The 23,124-nt window shown below is 42.7% G+C and overlaps 1 protein-coding gene across 10 annotated transcripts in view; it reads left to right on the top strand.

Annotated features, from left to right (window-relative positions):
• Positions 1-23,124, top strand: part of MBNL2 (muscleblind like splicing regulator 2) — a 363,485-nt gene that overhangs the window by 170,133 nt on the left and 170,228 nt on the right. For 9 of the 10 annotated variants that reach the window (XM_084631982.1, XM_084631985.1, XM_084631977.1 and 6 more), the window contains exon 1: positions 17,590-17,715. The exons of the other annotated variant lie outside the window; for it this stretch is intronic. The gene's annotated coding sequence lies outside the window, so the exon portion shown is untranslated. Of the gene's footprint in view, positions 1-17,589; positions 17,716-23,124 lie in introns of those variants that run through there. 10 annotated transcript variants of the gene reach the window in all.

Below are 23,124 nucleotides of genomic sequence, written 5' to 3' on the forward strand. Positions count from 1 at the left end.
GTTATGCTGAACATAAGTGCAAACTCCCCAGGAGTGCAGAGTGAGTCACTTCTAACTTCTCCATAATCATTATTTGACATTAAATCATTCTCATGTGAAACTAGACAGTAGTTCTTTTATTTTTGTTGCTGTTCACTGTTCTTACGGAACAAGAAATGAAAAGTTCTGAATGGACAATGATATGGATAACACCCTGATATCAGTCCTTTTTGTAATCTCCGACTCTAGCGTCTGGGTATGAGAGATTTCCATTAATGTAACAGCTATTGATTTACATTTGTGAAATTCACAGGGTTAACGACAGAGGCAAATTCCCTCTCGGTTCTTCTTTTTCCTCCCCATAAGAGGATTAATTTGGGCTCTGGGCCCTACGTTAGAAGAGGACACAATGTCCTACTATATCCAATAACAAGAGAACAGCAGTTAAAAGCATGCTTTGTGGCTGATTGTTACTAGTCTCCTGCCTACTGCTAGGAGCCCAAAACTAGGTACTGGGGGAAGGTGGGAGAACAGGCATGTCAACCACCACCCTGGTCCCAGTCTCGCTTCTCAGGTCATGTTGTATCTTGAGGTGACTGAGCAGCAGACAAAGCATGAGGCAGAGCATTTCCTAATGGCTGCCTTCTAAAGCAGAGGAATCTGGATCAGGAAATAGAAACAGGAAAGGCACACCAAACACAGGGTGCTTCCTTCCAAAGGAATAATTGTTTCGTAGGGTTTTGGCATGTGAAAAAAAATCTTGTACTGTGTGAATTAGTTGTGCCAGATAGACACAGCTTAGTGCTGGATGGCACTGCCTGGAGGAAGTTCGGGGTTGAATTCTGCCCAAGAAGGCCTGACTTTCTTCAAAGGTGCTGAGCACCCACAGCTATCACTGATTTTGTATTTTGATGCCTAAATATGAAATATATGTAAGTACCTAATTTTGAAGAAACTTTTCAAGCCCACAAGAAGGGTTCAGAGGAAACACCCTTTATTTCTAGAAGTCAGTTTTTACATAATTTTGAGGCTTTAATAGTACCAAAGGGAATCAACTTGAGATGTTTCACTTTGTTGTTGAGGCAACCTGTTGCAGTGGAAACCTGGATTCTCCTCCTGGCTCTGTTTTTGACCTGTTGTGTGACTTTGGACAAGCCACTTCACTTCTTTTTGCTGCTTTCACCCTTTGTCTATCAAGTCTGTCTTCAGAGCAAGGCATGTCACTTGTGATGGCTATAGACAAACCCTTGACAGACTTTCGAAAAAGTTTGTTCTCCTAGTACAAACTGGTGATCCAGCTCAGATTCAATCACAATAGTTCATCCAGCTGTGACTTTTAATAGGGTTTATTAAACCAAGTTCATATCCTAACTTGAGAAGGGTAAATTATGATTGGAACAAAGGAGCTTCCCACAACAATTGCTGTATCTGGTATACACCGATAATATTAGAGCCAAATGCTCTTTGGAAAAAGTATCTAGTATAATTAATCTTGCTGGAATTTAATAAATTCAGGATTGCAAGTAATTTCATCCAAATTTTGAAGTTGCATTTTGTTGAAAGGTAGAGCTGAAGCACTAAACTATTTTGTCCTGAATTACAAAATTAAATTGAGTTGGCTTGTAGCAAAACGTCAAATGTCAGGTTTATATTTCTGGCTACACAAGGCTAACAACAATAAGCATAAGAAGAGTCATTAGCATTGGAAGCACCGATGATGCGATTGTAACATACAATGCAATAAATCATACAATTTAGTTTTGGAATTGCAGATTTAGTTTAGCAGCAATTTGTTTATACTGAGACAGGTCAAAATTGGATCACTGTCAATCTTCTATGGGATAACAGAATTCATTTCTCACACATGCCCTTTCCAGGCAATATATTCTTTGCTTTTTTTAATATCAAACACATTTAGCTCCACCTCAGGATTTTATATTCAGAAGATCTAAAGAGAATACTATTAACACAGAATTCTTGAAGGGATATTTAAAGGTGCAGGTAGGACTGAAAGTTCTTTAGAGAAGAAAGAATCAGATTATAACAAGATATATGCCTAGCATATCTGGTCTGTACTCCAGCGAAAGCTTGTCTAAATACGCTCTCCTTGTGTTGTAACAGAGATGTAAGCAATATTTTATATTCTGTAGTACCTCTACTCTTTCCCCAGATTGTCCCTTTCTTTCTGACCCTTTTGTACCTGCTAATAAAAACAAATAAAACCCACAGTTTTAAAGTCTAACTAAAAATTTGTTCCTCTCTATTGCCCAACTTTCATATGCGGCTCATATATCATCATTTTACTTCTTCTCTAGTCACCATAGTCTTCAAGATAGGACCTGGGTTTCTAATGTAAAAAATAAGTAGACATATTTAGGCCTTCTTTCTGTATCATAGAGAAACAAAATAAGGCACAAAGCAAATTTCTTTTCCTTTCCAGGCCACCCTTTGGGATAAAATGAAACTTTAAAGGTGAGCAGTCATCTCATGTTCATTCTCTTTCCATTTAATGGTGCTTTTCTGCAGTCATTCACCAAATGGGTGGTGATTAATGTCTGCTGCTATTTATGGCTGCTGCCATCAACAAGAATGAAGAATTATCCTGTCTGCTCAGACTTGGAAAGGATACCACTCTGACAACTAAACTGACGGATAGCAAGTAAAGATTCTTGGCCCAGAACTGCCTGAATCAGTGATGTTATCACGGCAGTTAGATATAGAAGAGACCTTTATTAGGTCATCTGGTGCATTTCCCGGCACAGGCAGGATTGTTCTTTACAGTACATTGTCTAGTCTAACCTCACATTAAATACCTTGAAAGTCCCAATTGGTGAAGCTTTCACTACTTTCCTTGTGAGACAATTCCACAATCTTATAGCACTCAGCGGCCCCAATCCTGCAAATGGATCCATGCAAACAGAATCCTTGAGTTCACTGGGACTCTGGGGACCCAAGGGCCTTCCCATCTGAATCCCATTGCTGAGTTGAGACCAATGTGAAGAAGTTTTAGATTGAAGAACAGCACAGAGTAAGAAAGCAGGCTTATATCTATACCAGAGAGGAAGGAAGGTGGGTTGGGGGGAAAGGGGGAGATGGAAAAGAAGGTATTAGGGCTAGTAGTAAATGGGCCCATTTTTACTATACATAAGACCTGCCATATTGGGTCAGACCATGGTCCATCTTGCCCACTATCCTGTCTGACATACCAGAGCTTCAGGGGGAGTATATAGAACAGGGCAATTAGGGAGTGATCCATCCCTGTCTTCCACTCCCAGCTTCTGGTAGTCTGAGGTTTAGGGTCACCCTGAGCATGAGGTTGTGTCCCTGACCATCTGGGCTAATAGCCAAAAATATAAATAGGTTTAAAAAAAAATAACTGGATGAGTTTGAGGAGGAGAGTTGCATCAATGGCTATCGCAACATCCCATTGCAATGAATTCCATAATAGTTGTGTACGCTGTGTGAAAAAGTACTTCCTCTCTGTTTGCATGAAACCTGTTGCCTATTAATTTCACTGGGTGACTCCTGGTTTTTGTATTGTTGTGAAAGGATAAATAATACTTTTTTCTACACCATTTATGATTATATAGACTTCTAGCATACTCCTACCTAGTCATCTCTTTTCTAAGCCAAACAGCCCTATTTTTTTAGTCTCTTCATATGGAAGCTATTCCATACTTGTGATCATCTTTGTTGCCCTTCTCTGAACCTTTTCCAGTTCTGCTATGCAGGGGGTCCCCTGTATACATTGGGGTTGCATTCTTGAAAAGGGCGAGGGATACTGAAATGACACATACTGGAGAATTTTTCCCCATAAGAAATAATGGAATAAGGGGGAATGCGTTCATAACTTTACCACACTTGCCTATGACAATGCTCTTTTCACCTAAACAGTACCTTTTTACAATGACAGGTTATACTGTACACATTTTATACATAAAACATTGAATAACATAATGTAGAACCCTACTAACACTGTTCAAGCACTAGAGCATTTTAAGACAGTAAATACAGTACAGTAGTACAGCATAAAACAGTATCAATTATGCTAAACTTAGGTAGGGGTAGTGGCTGGCTTTTCCATGGCTGGCTTTTTGGTTGCAGAAGACTTAAAGGATTTTATCCACGTCTGCTATCCTGTATGAATTTTTGAATGATAGATCTCCCTGTAGCAAGCCACTGCATCATTAAGAGCCCTGGAGACTTTGGTAGACCGTTCACGAAAAGGATCACCACTCTGTATGATTTCCAACATCTCATCCAGCAATCCAAAGAAACGGGAGAGATTCTTTGTCATCAGACTCCTGGCTTCCTGCTGTAGGTCGTCATCGTCATCCTTGCTTTCTTTGGATATCCGTTGTTGGTCCAGCTCAGCTCAATCAGTTCCTCATTTGTCAGTTGCTCAGCATGAGACTCCAACAACTCTTATACATCCTCCTACACTGCCTCAAAGCCAACATCTTTCACCAACTTGACAATTTCTTGCTTGAGAGCAGGAATGGTATCAAATCCCACAAAGCTGTGCACAGCATCTGGCCATGCACAGTGCCAAATGTTGTTCATACGTTTGCAAAGTGACCTCTTCCCACAATGCATCAATGTTTTCCATGCCATTCAAGATGTTGTAGGACTTCCAAAACTCCTTTTACACTGGGCTTTCCTTCACCTGCTGTCTCCTTAATCAGCATGGAGAACGTCCTCTGTGGGTAATAAACCTTAAAAGTGGCCGGCGGATGCAAATACAATACTGTACAATAGGGGAATGTGTTCCAATTCACGTCAGTCCCGATCCATGCAAACAATGGATATGTGGATCAGGACCAACATAAATCAGAACATGTTCCCCTATTGATGAGCGACGGATATCTGAAACAACAGATAAGGGGGAGATGTATACCAAGGACCCCCTGTATCCTTTTTGAGATGGGGAAACCACATTTGGACACAGCCTTTAAGGTGTGGGTGGACTATGGATTTATATAGTGGAATGATATTTTCTGTCTTGTGTTCTATCCCTTTCCTAATAGTTCCTAAAAAGGCTAATGCTATGTTGACCATGGCTGTGCAATGAGTGGATGTTTTCAGAGAAGTATGCACTGTGGCTCCAAGATCTTGCTGAGGTTCTAAATTAGCTATTACAACTCAATATTGTACAGTAACTCCTCGCTTAACATTGTAGTTATGTTCCTGAAAAATGCTACTTTAAGCAAAATGATGTTAAGTGAATCCAATTTCCCCATAAGAATTAATTAAATGGGAGGGGTAGGGTTCCAGGGAAATAATCTTTTGTCTGGCAAAAACAATGTGTGTGTGTACTCTACAAGGCAGCACGGAGGGAGGAGAGACAGCATGGCACACACTCACACGTGTGTGTGTGTGTGTGTGAGAGAGAGAGATGTGCATTGCTCCTTTAAGTATGCTGACCCCACTCTAAGTACACTGCCTTTTTAAGTAGATCAGCAAGTTGAGACAGCAGCTGCTGCTAGCAAGCTCCCCCTGTCCTGAGAGTTGTCATGTCTTCCCCCAGCCCTGATCTGTGGAGATGAGGTAAAGAAGGGGGGGAGGGGACACTCTCTGACATTAGCACCCCTCTTCCCCACCCCTTGCACAGCAAGCAGGATCCTGGGAGTATGGTGGGATTCAAATGACCATGTTCGTTAAACATACAAAACAGCCAAGGCCTAGCTACACGTATTCACTGCTGATTAGGTATGATTCTGGTGGTTTCTGAAACATAGGGCCATTAGAAGATTCATATCCTAGTTAAAAGGATACTAGTGACTTCCTATATCCTATGCGTTGTTTCTCAACCTTTTTGATACCAGGGACTGGCTTGCTGCCTTCCTAAACTGTGTCAGGGAGATCACGGGGACCAGCACCAGTCACGGTCCAGTTGTTGAGAAACTCTGCGCTGCAGCAACTATAACTTTGAACACCGTCATTTTGTATTGATTTTCATCAACAGTTTGACACTTCCTCTGATGTAAGGCTGGGGCAGAAACACCTTAATTCTGATTACTAAATAGCCACTTGCTTTTTCAGTAACCCTTGATTACAAGAAGAGAGAATCCAGCTAGCATGGCTTGCTGTAAGATTCAAAATTTGGCATATACTTTATCAAAATAGCTCAAAACTAAGTGTCAGCAGCATACACAGCCCTGTGATTGTTTACCTGCTGCCTTCAGTATCCAGTACTATTTAGGAAGCAGTGCCAACTAGCATCATTAATTTTATCCTCTTAAATTCTTCATAATGGCTGAGAATTAAAAATAGGGCTTGTTCATTTGAAGCTTGATTCTTTTTGGTCACACTTCTTTACAAGAAGCAGATCAAAGAACAAGACCTCACTAACCTCCAAGGACTTGTTATCAAGGTTGAAATTCATTTACAACATTTGAGAGAGGAAAAAGATAAAATACATGTAGAAACTCTTGAATGGCAGCAGCTGAGAGTCCATCCATTTGCCCCTGACATCAATCTTCCCACCCAAAAGTCTCCTAAGTGATAAATTGAAATGACACTTCACTCTTCTCTGACCTGTCTCTCCCTACATCTTTCTTTTTAAAATATTTACAGCCAGTTTGCATTTTTAATAAGGTAAGAGCAGTGGTGCTGAAATCATTTCTGAGTCAGAGTGTAGCTTTCAGAATCAACTTTTTTTTTTTAATTTCTATTTGCAGAGAAACTTTCCTCCGGAATTACTTCTAGTGTGTTTGAGTTGTCACCTGTCACTTCTGTCAGCTGTCATCTGATTCCTACCACTTGCAATTTGTCTCAGGTATTTCTCCCCACACATGGATCTATTAACTGCCCAAGTCTCTTGCATTGTCACATTCCCAGTTCATTGCTTTATGCTCCTGATATATAAAACCAAAAGAAGGATTAGTTACCTCAGCAACTCTTCTTCTCTGAATGTACTGCTTTAGCAGCATCACGTTGTATAAACAGCCAAGCATATTTATGTGACCATGGAACTGTTTAAAGCAGTAACTTAAAGTTAGACGGCACACATCCCTGAAGTGGTACAACATCTAGACCAGTGCTGGGCAACATGTGGCCCGTTAGGGTAATCCACTGGTGGGCTGCGAGACAATTTGTTTACATTGACCGTCCACAGGCACGGCTGCGGTTCGCTGTTCCTTGCCAATGGGAGCTGTGAGAAGCGGCGCGGGCCGCAGGGACATGCTGGGAACAGTGGGGATGGGAACGGCGAACCACGGCCACTGGGAGCTGCAGGCGGCCATGCCTGTGGATGGTCAATGTAAACAAACTGTCTCACGGCTCGCCAGCGGATTACCCTGACAGGCTGCGTGTGGCCTGAGGGCCGCAGGTTCCTCACCACTGGTTTATGGAGTACGCAACCAAAGATCCCATCCTATAATCCTGAGGTAGCCAAAACTGAAATTAAAATGTTGCAGAATTGGACCCATGGTAACTCATTGACATCTGATGAGACACAGAAACTGCCCACCAGCGCAGCAGGGATCAAAGAGAGCCTTTGGGCCCAACTAGCTCTGCCCCATTATACCTCCAGCCAATGCCAGGACTGGAAGGGGGAGAAAAGGAGAGAACCGGGCTCAGTTCAGGGTGCTGCTGCAATACCTGAGAGGAAGGAGTAGTAGCCTGCCACCCAAGGCAACCACCAGGGAGTAAGTGCTGTCTCCCCAGACAAGGGAGACTGCAGAGGAGACCTAGGAGCCTCCGGCAACTAAGGTAACTGAGTGACGGAAGCCCAGAAACATTGTGGGGTTCAGCCTCAACAAACTTAATGGCTGCCCTGCCCAAAGGAGCCTGGGACTGCGGCAGGTCATCACCCAAGATCTGTGAGAGGGCACTATGGGAGGTAAGCCACCTCAACGAATTGGACTATGGGGCCCATATCCCAAACTGAAGGGACAGTGGTAGAAAGTAGTCCAGGGCAATGGACTTGGACAGGGGGCCCTTGTGAAGATAGTAGAGTAGTGAGTGGTGTCCATTTTACCACTGAAATGTGATTGCTTTGCTTTGGAAATAGCTATAATAATTTTTTTAACAGCTTTTTCAGTAGAGTATATAAAAGTAAGGTTGCCAGGCATCTGGTTTTCGACCAGAATGCCCAGTCGAAAAGGGACCCTGGCAGCTCCAATCAGTACTGCTGACTGGGCCCTTAAAAGTTGGGTCGGTGGCCCAGTGGGGGTAAGGCAGGCTCCCTGCCTGCCCTGACTCCGCATGGCTCCCGGAAGTGGCCGCAGGGGTGACCAGGGATGCTCCACGCTGTGCCCTGTCCTTAGCCCGAACACGGGCTCCGCAGCTCCCATTGACCAGGAACTGTGGCCAATGGGAGCTGCAAGGGAGGTGCCTGCAGGCGCAGGCAGCGCGCACTGTGCAGAGCCACCTGTGCCTAGAAGCCGGACATGGCAGCCACTTCTGGGAGCCGCACAGAGCCGGGGCAGGCAGAGAGACTGGCTTAGCTCCACTGCACCACCAACCTGGAGCTGCTTGAGGTAAGTGCTGCCAGGCTGGAGCCCACATCCCAAACCCTTTCCCACACTCTGAATCCCTGCCCCAGATTGGAACCCCGTCCCACACCCTAATTCCCAGAGCGCACACCCCTCACTCCCTCTAGCACCCCAAACACCTCATCCCTGGCTCCGCCCCAGAGCCCTCACCTTCTCCTGCACCCCAACCCCCTGCCTCAGCCTTGAGCACCCTCCCACACCCTGAACCCCTCATTTCTGGCCACCTGGAGCCCACACCCCTAGCTGGAGCCCTCACCCCCTCCCACATCCCAACCCCCTGCCCCAGCCCAGTGAAAATGAGTGAGGGTGAGGGAGAGCGAGTGACAGAGGGAGGGGAGATGGAGTGAGTGGGGGCGGGGGCTCAGATAAGGGGTGGGGCAAGGGTTTTCGGTTTTGTACAATTAGAAAGTTGGCAACCCTATATAAAAGGAGGAGAGACTGTGTGGCTGAAGCTCTTTCCACAACCTCCCCAATTCTTTGAGTGCTCAAATGCACTCAAACCCTATAAACTTGAACAACCCAGTAGATAAAAGTTTATGAATTATTTAAAATTGAGCTTTTTATGCAAAAGTTTGGATTTGTGCCCAAGGTAACCAGAATTTTGGTATTAAAGAATATCCAGTGCCTCCAAGGGAGAAAAAATTAAGAACATTAAACTAAGATAAAGATAGTCTCTAGGTACCTGTTCAAATCCAACCCAGGTCAGTGGTGACTGAAAGCCGTTGTTACTAGATGACTATTTCCTGAAAGAAGTTAATAGCTGGTTTCAGTCTAGTTCCTTGTGGACTGATGTTTGTATTGCAACACCTACCACCACAATTGTAGCAGGCTCAATAAATAATTGAAGGGAACAAGAGGCAAATAACTGAAGGAACAGAGAGATTAATAACTTCTCAGCCATAAAGTGGTTTCTCCAGGTAAGACTGAGACAGACAGATGGGACAATGTGGAGATACCTGCAGTGTTTATGATGGTGCAGTATTGTTCCTTTTTTCTTTGGCTAAACGGAGGATTTCAGTCTTTGAGACGGTCATCTTTCCTAAGCACACAATTCACTTTTTAAAAAAACAACCCCACAGTATTCACTTTTCATTAAAACATACTGGGTTAAGTTTTCAAAGCAGTGTGTAAATTTTAGCTGATCTAAGTGAACACTATGAGCAGCAGCTATGCAAGCTTCCCCACCTCTCCTCACCAAAGTCTCTCATTCCTACTTGGACCCACTGTGTGGCTGAGAGGTATTTTTAATGTTGTTTTCCCTGCGCTGAAGGAAAAAAAAGGGAACTGAAGAGTCACATTATAGCATCTTAACAAAACAGAAAGCAGTTCCAAAATTCTGCTCTCACTTGCACTGGAGTAAACCTGACATATAATTATTGACTTCACTGGGGCTAGTCCTGATTTACCTGGGGTAAGTATGGGTGGCCATTGGTCCAGCAAATTTAACTCTGTATTCAACATTGGTACCAATATTACCACATTGCTTTCATCATTTGGGGTGAAGACATAAAGCTAATAGATCACCAGTCAAGTGAGTATAAAAGGAGGGGAAGAACACTAGAACCCATATAAGTTATGTTCTTTAGCAATATCATAATCCAAAGTGCTTAGAAGCAACAGTTGGTCCCTTATGCAAATTAACTGGTGACTGCAAAGGTCTTTTAAGATTACTACAGTGACTAAAAGAATGACCTAAATATACCTTTTAAAGGATTTTAAACATGAGTAATATAGTATTAAATCATTAACTGCTCTAGCCATGTCAAATACACCAGGAAACCATTCAAAGAATGCCCTGGTAAAAGACGTTCAGCTTCCTGTTTCTCTTGAGGAATTTCCATATTTTAAAAGTGACGTGTCCTAATTTATTGTCCCAGGGTGCTTCTAGTGTGCCTCACTATCTAGTCTGTTTCTATGGTGGATTCTCCATCAGTGGCAATTTTAGTAAGATATCCAGTCTTGATTTAAAAAGATAAAATCTAGGATTTTTTGGGGGAAACTCTATGGTCTGTTAGACAAGTGGTCAGACTAGATGATCTTAAGGGTCCCTTCTGGCTTTGGAATCTATGCTCTGATGGTCCCCTCTGGCCTTAATTCTATGGCTATGAATCTATGAAAATGTCTCCAAAAATAGCACTCTCATAAGAGACCAAAAAGCTGCTAAAGAGGAAGGAGGGAGTGTGAGAGGTATATGCCCACTGTTTCCAATGCCAGTGAGCAATAATTTGCCAAAAATTTGGTGGAGAAAATATTCAATCGAAGAAGAAATTACTCTGTTCATCTTCTACAGGCCATCATGGACCACCAAAGAAAACATAAGAGTCTAGTTGCCCTGCTACCTGAATAGCAAATATAGCAAAACACTTATCAGAAGTTCCTGAAGAACTATATAGAAAACAGCTTTATGATCTAGAAAGTAGAAAAGAAGACATCCATGATCTACTTCTTGCTAAGAGGGAAGAAATGATTGAGACTATATGAAAGCTTGGAGCCAGTGACCATGAACTGCTTGAAGTCAGCATGGTAAGGAATGCGTTCACAAAAATGTAGATTTTGGAAAAGCAAATGTTGGATAATTCAGAAATCTACCAATTAAGGTACTGTCACAGTTACAGGGCTAATTGCACCTCTGTCCCCTTTCTGGTCTCTTGAGAGCACCCTTCAGGTGTTTGGGCTTGTTCCCTTTCCTGTCTTGGTGTGGAATTTCTCAGTTCTCCCACTCTTAGACCAGGATCTGGGCACAACACTCCTTCTGTGTTGACCCCTATTTCTGTGCAGGTTTAACTGGACACCTGCCTCTCTCCCCTTTAGAAGCCTGAGGCTAATGCTATACAGTGATGAACATTTTTCTTAAAATAAGCATATTTATTAGCAAATCAGAAAAAGCATTAGAGAAAATGATTTCAAAACAAGCAGCCCACGTGCATGTTACATCTCATTTAGTTTTATGCTTCACTACAAGATAAGTTAGATGGGCTTCCTTCATGAGTTACAGGAACAGAACAGGCCCATTGTATGTTCTTTTAGGAAGCCAAAAAGCAATTAGGACCCAGTCTTTTCTGTCTTCCTTCCACAGAGGGTGTCCCCCATACTCCTCTTGCTTTTCAGGGAAGCTAGTTATTCTCAATCCCATCTTTCCCTCCACTTTCCCTGTGCTCTCTGGCCTCAATTATTTTAGTGCTCAGTCATCTTTGTTACAGGACCTAGGTGTGAAGTCTTCATTTTTCCTAGACAGCCATCGATGAGAGAGAGTCCCTGGGAAGGCTGCCCCATTGTTTGGAATTTCTATCCAATCAGCATTAAAGGCTTATGTCTGTAGGGATGTGTGCTGTGTTTTTTCTCCCTTGACATTCCAATCTGCCATCTCAGGAATCCTATACATGTTTTGAGGTACAGATCAGTATTCACCAGTGAGGTCCCCTACATTTGTCATAGCTACCTCAGAAAAATATTAAAATTTACCAGTAAAAGCAAGGCTAGGGAATCCTAAAAGACATCAGGATTAGGGGACAAAAAACTATAAAGCTGTGACTGATTAGCATTATTTGGTTAAGAAGAAATTATGAGGAAAATATGAATCCTTCCTTTTAAGAGGTACAGTGAGCTAGACTTACATTGCTACTTTGTGATGGGTTGCACAAACCCCATGCTGGATGTCAGCCAGGAAAAGGTTAATGGAGAAAAGACTTCAGGGTGGGAGTGGTAGGACCTGTAGGGGTAGGCTGAGAACAAAGCTTAGACTATTTTAATTTAAGAGGTCAATAATGCAAAGTAAGGAAATCCATAGTTATGTAATTTTTAACTTGATAGCATCCCTTTATCCTTAATCTATTAAATATTGCTCAAACATATTGAATTCTAAGCACTCATGTAGCACTCTGCATCTTTGAAGTGCTGTGAAGTATTGAATAAACAGCAAAGAGCTATTGTTGAGTATTTAAAGAGACTTGGGGTAGTACGTGGGTTTGGTTGGAGGCAGACGTTTGTCAGTTTTTCACTTTTGTTTTTGGTAGTGAGAAACTGAAACCCAAAACTAAGACACCAATAAGTTCCATTACTCAGTCTAATCATTTGTCAATTTATTATAGAAGTTCATTGGCGGAAATAGTTCTGCTATCCCTCCTCCTGCCTTTATACACAATACATTTTCTTCATTACTCAGTGTTTCTGTAAACTCTCTGCATGAATCATCCTTTACACCTTACCATGCCTATTTTGTAATAATCTGTTGTATTCAACATAAAATGAGACCTCACCTAGCTAGCATTAAATATACTATTGCTAGTTTAATGGTAAGGGCATAATAAGAGAGCAAGGGCCAAATCCTAAAGACCTTTGTCCTAACTTACAAATTAGCTTCATTGGGAGTTTGCCTGAATAAGAACTGCAGATTTGGACTAAAGAAATAACAGGAAACACATACATTCTTTAGAGATTTGTTCAAATGGTTTAGCAGACTGTGCAGATATACCTAAAAAGGGTTTGTGTTCTCTATCGGCTGCCGTGTGCCAAAGCAGCTTTGAAAGAACCAAATACTGACGCTTACCAACTCATTGTGGTGATGCATGGTAGTCAAAGAAATGTGATAGTTTATAATATTTTGTTAAATAACAGAATTATGTAATACTATACGTTCATGTGACAACATAATGGTCCAGAGACTTTCCAGGTGCAACTCCTACTGAAATTACACCTGGGATGAATTTGACCCAATTCATCAGATAAGAAATATAAAGAAAATTGCTGTATTTCCATAGCTTTGTGGATGAGAGTTGTGATTTGATTTTACAACAAGAAAGGTAAATCAGAGAGAAGCATATGTATTTTCTTTCATGGGTGATAACGTTCGTTAAGTCAAGAGATGCTCTTTGTGCAGCTGGAAGGAAATGTCCTTTATAACAACCTTCTTAAGACAATCTTCATCTAGCTGAAAATTTCTAGCTCAATAAATTTTCCCTTAACAAAAAAGTGTTGCCACAGTTCTCTCAACTTCAGTTACTGTATGTCAGTCTGATGCAGTCAGGGTCACTTTCATAATCTCAATTTGCTAGTCAGCCTCAGGACAAGATTTAATTAGGTAGGTCTCTTCTCCCTTTCTGCAAATGTTGAAAATTGAACTCTTGTGGACTTGATTTCCCGCCACCCTCATTATTCCAGTTTGAAACAGGCACCATTTCCAAGCACACCCTCATCCATCCACTTTTGCAATGACTTATTCAGTTTGAAAGGAGTCAGAATTCAAACAATAATGTTATAAATCATAAGTTTAAATTCATTAACACCAGCAATGAACACAATTCATCCCTGATCTTCCCATTGGTCATTTTTATATAAGAATGATCCACATGCATAGAAAATCTTGTAAAGTGATGTCAAGAATTTTAGACCCAGATAATAATATACTAACTCCCATTTTTAGGCATCACTTCGATCCACAAAACTCCCCCTCAGCTGTTGCCTAACCCTGTAGGGACCTAGATTTACTTGGCATTTACATTTTTGATTCTGGGCATGTGCAATGCAGCCTCACTTTAGGGGTCTGGGCGCACATCTCCTGCCTAAGCCCCAAAGTGAATCTCTAACAGGGGAAGATAGGCACCCAAACACCTAAATCACATGTGGGTGCCTGACCCAGTAAGTATGCTCAGAGGCTGCTACCCAGATCAGGCCCCTTAGCTGAGTTCAATCCAAACAGCTGGGATTGTATGGGGGAAGACGAAGACCTCCCTTATAACCTTCAGCCTACTGGTTAGGGTACTCGCCCACCATATGAAAACTCACTGGTTCTAGTCCCCTCTCCTACTGAATGGGAAAAAGGATTTGAACAGGGATTGGCTACCTCAGGTTATTGCTCTACCCACTGAACCATGCATGGGATTATCTGATGTGGGGCTTCTTCAGTCTCTCCTGAAGAGAGACTTCAATTGTTCCACTTTAATTTAATAATTAAATATTAATTGGGCCACTGAAAGAGAGAGAATGACTATAGGTTAGGGCATTCACCTGAAAAGGGAGTCCCCTTTCAAATTCCTTCTCATCAGGCAAAGGAGGGACTTGAAGTGGGGATGAGTATGCTAGCCACTAGACTAACAATTACAAAGGAGGTTCTCCCTTCCCAACCCCAGTTGTTTTGTGGAGTTAGGAATGCTTAAAGGCCATCTACCTAAATCCTACCCTCCCTCCCCCGCATGAAAGTGAGGCAGCTGAATGCCTATCTTCTCTCAGTTTGTGGATCACACGCAGAGAGATCAGTGTCTCCCTGCAGTTCAGACTTAGGCGCTTATCTCCATGCAAGGAGGAGGCTTAGCACACATTCCCTCTGGTTGGCATCCGTCTCCTATTGGCTAGCTTAGAGCTCCCTGCCTAGTGTACTGACTTTATGTAAGTGTGATCACAAATTAAAAGTTAGAGAAACAGGAAAATGACAGCTGTCTTTCCAGATCACATTTAAAACCAGCATAAATAAAAACACATCTGAATTCTAAACAATGCGCAGGTTTTTTTATGTCATATTAAAGTAAATGGCCCAGTCTAGAAATTAAAAAAATATATACAAAATCCCCAAATTGAAGTAAATTTCAAAATTCCAAACCCCTAGAAACTAGCATTACGCAGTGTACAAAGAAGCCTGGAGAATCCTAAAAGACAATTGGCCCTTGGTACTATTAGTTAGGTAAATGGATATTATCATAAAGTGTACAGAGAGGCATATTATTGTACATGCCACTTTATGATAATCCATAATCTTTAGTCAGAAAAACTCATAGTGAAAGCCATGGTTGGAAGCTGATGCTAGACAAATTCAGATTAGAACTATGATGTAAATTAAGTGTTAGTAATTAACCATTGGATCAAATTACCTAGAGAAATAGTGGATTCTTCAATACTTGAAGTCTTCAAATCAAAACTGGATCTTTCTAAAATATATCCTATGGCTCAATCAGACATAATGGCCTTGATGTTGAGTTTCATGGGTGAGGTCCTTTTGCCTTTAAAATCAGATTTATCTATTAATCAAAATGCAAGAAACAGATTTCTCTATTTGTTAAATGATGAATGTCAAATCTAGTTTTGTTATGAAAAATGCTTATACCAAAATTCAAGAATTCAGTCACTCCCAATAATTTTTTTTCAAATATATTTGTAGAATTATTGCCAGAAATGCATGTAGAACAGATGGGTTGGACCTCACCCTCCTACGTTTGGCTTGTAAACAAGTTTAATGCTTCATGCATATAACTTATGAAAAATGGCATCTCAGAAACATGGACAAAAGGAGCGTGCAGTCTTGTTTCCTAGTTCTGTGATCTTCCACAGAATTATCAGCAGTTGACAGTTTGCTAAGCTTTTATTCTTCCAGCCTTATATTCAGTTCCACGTGGGGTTTTTTTCTGAAGAAAGAAATTAGTAAAATTATTAATAGTACTTGCTGGTCATGAAAGCTAAATGGAGTCCAATATATCTTCTGTGTGCAGAGGCTCATAAGTTTCTGGAAGAATCTCATTCTGAGCTGAAGCTTTCCATGCTTGGTTTGAGAAAAATCCCTTCAATCTAGTTATCTGATAGTCTGGTCAACCCTAGTACGTTGAAAATGGCAGTTACACCTCAACTGTGTAAATCTGCATGGCTCCTCTGACTTCAATGGGTCTGTGCTGACTTATAGCAACTTGCCTCTAGCATGTAAATAAATAGCTCTTAATGAGGAAGGTTCACTTATTTCTTTTCGGGGAGTAAGAGACTGCATGCCTGCACTAACATAGACCTTGTTGTGACCTGGGATATGATGCTGGGGAGACTACAAGGGCTGTGGAATGTCCACACAAGAGGATTTGGTTGCATGGTGCACAAACTGTGGAGGATAGCAGTATGGTGTCTCATACAAATCCTTCAAAACTGGTGCCTTCAAAACAGCTTTCTACCACTAGGTAAAATATTAATGACACTAGTAGCAGTCCCCATTCTAAGTACCTGGTCTTAGTGGTAGCAATCTGATTAAACAAATAAAGAGTAAAAGTATTTCATATTTGCCCTGTTTTCTCAAATTTACTATGTACAATTTTTCAAAATGGAAGAATATTTTGTACAAAACTGCTTTAAAGAAAGTTGGGTTATTTTAAGAAAGCAAGAGGCAAAATTAATGAGCCATTCTCTAAGAGCAATAAGCCTTATGACAGTGTGCATTAACAGCCTATTGGTGCATTTCATAGGCGGCAGAACCTGCATGCCAAAACCTTACTGACCTATACCCTGTAGCGGCTTATTGCTATTTTAACCGTAAATTGCTTTTTGCAGTGACTTCACTTCCCCCCCTTTTAGAGAAGAATAAAAGGGTGTCCTTGGGTGGATTTTACAGTCTTGCTTGGTGTCAATCCTGGTAAAAAAGAAAAGGAGTCCTTGTGGCACCTTAGCTTTCCTGAGCTACAAATAAATGTGTTAGTCTCTAAGGTGCCACAAGTCCTCCTTTTCTTTTTGCGGATACAGACTAAGAGGGCTGCTACTCTCAATCCTGGTACTTACTACCCACGGGGAGTACTTCCCACTTCCTGCTCAACTTGGCCCCCATACTGCCACCGCTCCCGGTTTCAGTGGGACTACTCAGGATCGTGAAGGTAAGCACGTGTGTGTTCCCAGGCTCAGGACCCAAGTGGGGACGGGTGGGCTTGGGTGCTGTCGGCACAGGATGGGGGGGGGGGCGAGGGAGGTGGGGACTGCAGCCCCAGGGCAGAGCGCAGGTGAGAAACAGTCGAAGGGGGCTGTGGGGCGTGGTCCCACTCCCCGCCCCGCCCCGCCCCGCCCCAGGTTTGGGTCAGGTTGGGTGGGAGCTCGACACCAGGGGATGCGGGGTGGCAGGGCGCTGGGCAGCGCCCCCTGGAGGCGGGGCGAGGGGGAAGCACGTCCTGGGGCGGCGGCGGCAGGGCAGGGCAGGGCGCGGGGCGGTGGCTGGATGCAGCCTGGGGGCCGGTTTGCAGGCGGTAACGCCGCGGCTGCTTGAGGGGTGCAGGGCAGGAGCTGCGGTGTCGCCCTGGAGGGGAGGGGGGGCGGAGTCAGCGGGGGAGCTGCCCCCCCCACCCAGCGCACGGGGCGGGCAGGCCCAGCCTGGAGGCGCGTCGCTGGCGTGTGTGGAGCCGCCCCCGCCGGTGCAGGGAGCCGCGGCGGGAGGGAGGCGAGAGCTCGCTCCGCTGTCGCCGGGCGGACACAGCCCGGGCCCCGCCGGCCGCTGAGGGGCCGCCGCCAGCAGGTCAGCGGCGGGCGGGCTGCATTCGCGGGGCATGGCCAGGGGGTGCCGTGCGCGGGGGCAGCGCGGCGCCCAGGGGCGAGGGCACCGGCAGACGGGCCTGCAGCGCGCCGCGGGGCTGCACTGGCCCCTGGGTGCCGGGGGCGGCTTTCTGTGCGCTTCGTGTCGGTGCCTGCGCTTGTCTGTCGCGCTGGCTCTGACGAGGCGCTGGGGCTGAGGGAGCGCTGCGAGAGCCCGGCTGCGGCTCCCCGGCTCCAGACAGGGGGACGTTGTCGGGCTTGTGCATGACAAGCGGGTGTCAGCTCTGCACCTGTGCAGGAAACTCGTGTCGGGAGGGAAGTTGACCCAGGGCCCTTCTCCAGCTCTTCCCCACGCCAGGAAGGAGTTGCGGCTGAAGAGCGCTGCGTCGCCCTGCTGTGTTGACATGGCCAAGTATTTATCCTTGACCTGGACGAGTATTTACCCTTAAACTTTGGTGTGTTCCCCGCTTCTCTTCTAAGAACATGGGCCGCCCCAGGGGCGGTGACCATTGAGACTGGAAGTTCTGTTTTAGTTGGGCAGGAGCTTCATGCTCTTCCTCTGAATGTGGAGAACTCTGCTTACTCCCTATTAGATGTGGTTCAGTGGCAATTGATAATTTTGTTAACTCAGCATTTGGCACACTGGGCTTGGTAGAAAGTAGCAGTGAGCAGAAGTAATGTTTTTGTTACTTCTGGAAGAGAAGCATCTCTGATTAAGGCCTTGTTTACATTAGCATTTCTCTTCAAATTTCTCACCATTGCAGTTCTGCTGCTGGCAGTAGTGGCTAGGTGGGCTTATGCAGATATTTTTCTAGAAGCCACTGGTGCTTCTTAACTCATCTAGACTTGCTGTAATTAGTAGGGTGACCAGATGTCCTGATTTTATAGGGAAGGTCCTGACATTTGGGGCTTTGTCTTATATAGGTGCCAGTTACCTCCCACCCCCATCCCGATTTTTCACCCTTGCTACCTGGTCACCCTAGTAATTAGGGTTAGACAATACTGTGGTTAAAACATCAGTGGCCTGTCTGCACCAGCTCTTCCTTTACGGCTACCTCTGGTAGAACTGTGCTGGTGGGAGTGTAACAGTGGGAAGTTTGAATAAAAATGCTAGTTTGTAGACACACCCTGAGAAACAGTGGGGAAAACATTTAAGTACCCCTCTCTTTTGCCAATTACATGCAGAAAGCCTGTAGATAGGTTATGTTTATTAGAAGGTGTCTCTTCGTTTTTTAAAAAAATTCTTTATTTCAGTCAGTTTCTGTTTTGAGATGTTTTAGACCTGTTCTACTCCTGACCACAAGTACAAATAACATCAATATTAATGCATATATATTTGAAACAGCATGACCTACCTTGAGATATACTTTAACTGTAGTGTGAAACCATGCAGGGATAATATAACTAGTGAGAATGTTTATGGTACTGTAGTTGTTTCAAATTGCTGTATTTTGAAAGTAATACAGAATTATAATTAGGAGCAGAATGTAGTTTTTTTTCTTAAATATATGTGACTCAGTTTGTAACTTTAAAACACTGTTCATAACATGGTGTGTGGATTAAAAATCCTTTTGATCCTCATTACCCACGGTTCTTGCATTAGGTTTTCTGACACTCAATGTGTATTTGAATACTAAAGGGTCATCTAGGGGATACTACCCTTGAAGAATGGTCTCTAGCATTGCTGTGCCAGGCTGGTAGAAAACCTCTTTTACACTTGCTCTTAAAATGTGTTGACACTGGAGAGAAAAAAAAGTTCAGTATCACCACTGCCAGTTTTGGAAACTATAGTGTAGACTGGGCATCCGGCACGGTGGTAAAAATATCTGCACACAGTCTGCAGTTCAGTTCGCACGTGCTGGCACTGGTGCTTGAAAAACTCGTTTTTTCTTAGTATTGTTCAGTGCCAGGTTGGCATGTGTTTGAAGGATAAGAGAGCACCTAGTGGGACAAGAGCCATTTTCTTCCTCTCCGACGATAAGGCTTTTTGAACACGAATTGTCACCTTGTTCCCCTTTGCATGCTGCTCTTCTCCCAGATTACCATGAATGCCTTGGTTTGCTTCTACTATTCCAGACTACTGGTACACAAGACTATTCTGCGTCAGCCACTGGCACTCACTACTTCTTATGGAGACCCTGATCCTGTATGTAGCTATAGGTGGCCTGACCCCTTGATTTCAGTGCGGCTCTGCAAAGGTGCACGGGTCTGCCTGTGTTGAGCAGCTTGCAGCTTCAGGGCCACAGAATGGTGTGTTTGCTCTGGCAGCCTGCTTGTTTTGCTATATTAGCATTGGTCTCCTTATGAGTGGAATGATTGCCATCTGCAGACACACAGGTTGTATGTTTGTAGGCCAAGCTGTGCTATTATGTGTGTAGTCTCCTCATAGTTTTTCTTCTGAAGTTTAATTCCTCTCTTCGTCATCACAGCCTTTCCTTCGTGAAGAAAGGGCCTATTTTTAAAGTCAAGCAGACAATTGGAACAATCTGTCACAATCTCAAATCTTTGGAAATAGTATTTTTGGGATTAAGGTGCTAGAAGCTGCAGATGATTTATTACCTTCTTAACGTTTTGCTTTTATAGAATGAAGCCTGTAATGCTGAGATGGTTTAAAAAACAGTCTACTCATTGGTAAATCTTAGACGAAATTCTTGTCTACAATTACGTACACCCTTTTTCTACAGCTTTTTTTTACTTCTCTGCTGATTGGATAGTCTCTAGAATGGAGTTGTGTGGGCTGTAAGTAGATAAGAATCCTTATATTACACATAATCTAAACTATTAGCCTTCCTCTTTCTCAGGGTAGAGGCTGAACAGGAGGAGTATAAAGAAATTCCCACTAACAACGTACAGAGGTAAGGAATGTCAGGTAAATAAAGTAGGCTGGGATTTTCAAAGTTGTCTGGAGGACATGGATGCCCAATTCCTATTAATTCCAGGTTGTCCAGGCAGCTTTGGAAAGCTCAGCCATAGTGCATAATTACCATATTACATATACTTACTCTAGGCTGCAAAGTATAAAGGACAAGCTGTCCTACAGTGACTCAAGAGCATGAGTACCAACCTCCAGGTACACTGTTTGGAAACAGGGCAAAAACTCCATATTGATTGTGAGATCTATTTAGATTTCACCAACCAGTAATCAAGTGTGAACTCCTCAGGCACTATAACAGCCTTAACATGAAGTCACAAACCGTCCTCTTGGGTATTCTGATCTGTCTTGCCACTCAGGTAAGATTATCTTTGTGATAGATGTCCCTTACACCAAGGATCACAGCAATATTCAGGTTTCTTCTAGTCTCAAAGGACCTGTCACTTACTCCAGGTCAGTCACAAGGACGGAGGATCCCAGGCTCCAGCATGAGCCCAAACATCTACAACCTCAATAAAACAGCTCCATAGCCTGAGCCCTGTGAGCTCGCGTCAGCTGATGGGGGCCAGCTATGGGTGTTTAATTGCAGTATAGAGATTCCCCTGTACTTCCTTTAGGACTAACCCTGGCTAAGCATTGGGGATCTTTTGATTATGCCTAGTAATCCTTGCCTCCCAGAGTTCAAGCAGCATAACGATACAGTTCCTCCTTGTTAGGGGTTTTTAGCCTCCCTTGGGGTGGATTTGATTTAAATCATGATTTAAATCAATAGTCAGGCAGACTCGATTTAATCATGGATTTCTACATAAAAGTGCATTCTTGTTGGTTGTTATAACCTTAATACGTATTCTTCACAACTCAGATATAGATGTAGGTTTCATTTTTAGAAGGTACATATTATACATTTTTAAAGTGATTTATTCTGAAAACTTTTCAGATTAGTTTTACAGCTCTATGAGAAAATGAATGGTTGTTTGGTTATTTCATTTACCAAAGGTAATTGAAGCAGATAGTTCAGAATGACTTCATAAATATCTCCAATTCAACAGGTTAATCATTAATATTTGGAGGATTTTCTTGCCATGCTGTATTAGGAGGAGAATGTCACCAGACAGACATTTAAATGGTTTTATTTAACTAAAACAACGTTATGTATTCTGGATTTTTTTCTTCAGCAGCAAACATATTATAATTTAACAAAACAAGCATATGCATTTTTGAATTTAGTTAAACTTTCAAGTTTTTTAAAATCAGGTTTGTTTTTGTTAAAATTGTTTTTAACTAAAATAGTTAAATGAAATATTTAAAAAAACAATAAAAATTAAATCGACTGGGTCAGCCAGGTCAACATGAGAAACTTAAAATATTGGCTTCTGCAGCTAACTCAGTTGTCTTCACCTTCATTTTCCTGTTTGTTCATAATATGGAAAAGAAAAACAAGCTTTCCTGCTTTTTCAGGTCCCAAACCATTTCTCAACTTGGAATGAATTAGTCCAAAGGAAAACAATATTCTTTCTACACCGGCAGAAGAAGGTACTGCTGTTTAAAAGTGAGATTATCACTTCAACAGTCTCTGAATTCAAGAGCTTAAGTGACTTTCACCAGTTCACTTGTGTGACTTTCTTTAAAACATCATCAGCAAATGTATATTTTTTGAATGGTTCATCCTTAGTTCTGAAGTTTATTATAGTTGGCATTATGGAGGGATGATTGCTGGATGTCCATGTCATAGCCAGCTCCTCTTCTTCAACAGTTAAGGTTTGACCCTGGTACCAAGTATTGAGAATATTTTCAAGAAAATGACCTGGAGATAGTGCTTGTCCCATTTGTTTTTTTTTAATGCTTGTAATTTAACTCTGTCATTGCATATTTATCTTTTTTAAGATCTCACTCAGTTCCTTCCAAATTTCAACAACATCAGCAATAAAACAGCTATTTCCCTGCATTTAGGTTGGATATTAGGAAAAACTTTTTCACTAGGAGGGTGGTGAAACACTGGAATGCGTTGCCTAAGGAGGTGGTGGAATCTCCTTCCTTAGAAGTTTTTAAGGTCAGGCTTGACAAAGCCCTGGCTGGAATGATTTAACTGGGGATTGGTCCTGCTTTTGAGCAGGGGGTTGGACTAGATAACCTCCTGAGGTCCCTTCCAACCCTGATATTCTATGATTCTATGATTTTGTTCAAGGCTACAGAAATAAGCTTCAGGGTACTCAGCAAGTGTTCAACATTTCTCTTAAGCCCAATGTTGAGAATTTTGGTTGTGACAGTGCCATCTTTTTTTTCACTATTTTGTTCACAAACTGTCCACAGATTAGGGCAGTTCTTGATACAGTGCTCAAAACAGTCCACTACTAAGTTCTATCGCACGTCTTGTGGGGGAGTTAGCTTGGTTCCTCCCACTTTTTTCAGAGCAACTGCTGCAAAGTGGTTGTTACGAAAGTATTTTTCAATTTCAATAACATTAGCCTTTATTTCTGGAACACTGAAGTCTTTGGCTAGGAAGTGCATCAAATGAGCACT

This window comes from Lepidochelys olivacea (assembly GCF_965140295.1).
Source record: "Lepidochelys olivacea isolate rLepOli2 genome assembly, chromosome: 1".
Lineage (NCBI taxonomy): Eukaryota > Metazoa > Chordata > Testudines > Cheloniidae > Lepidochelys > Lepidochelys olivacea.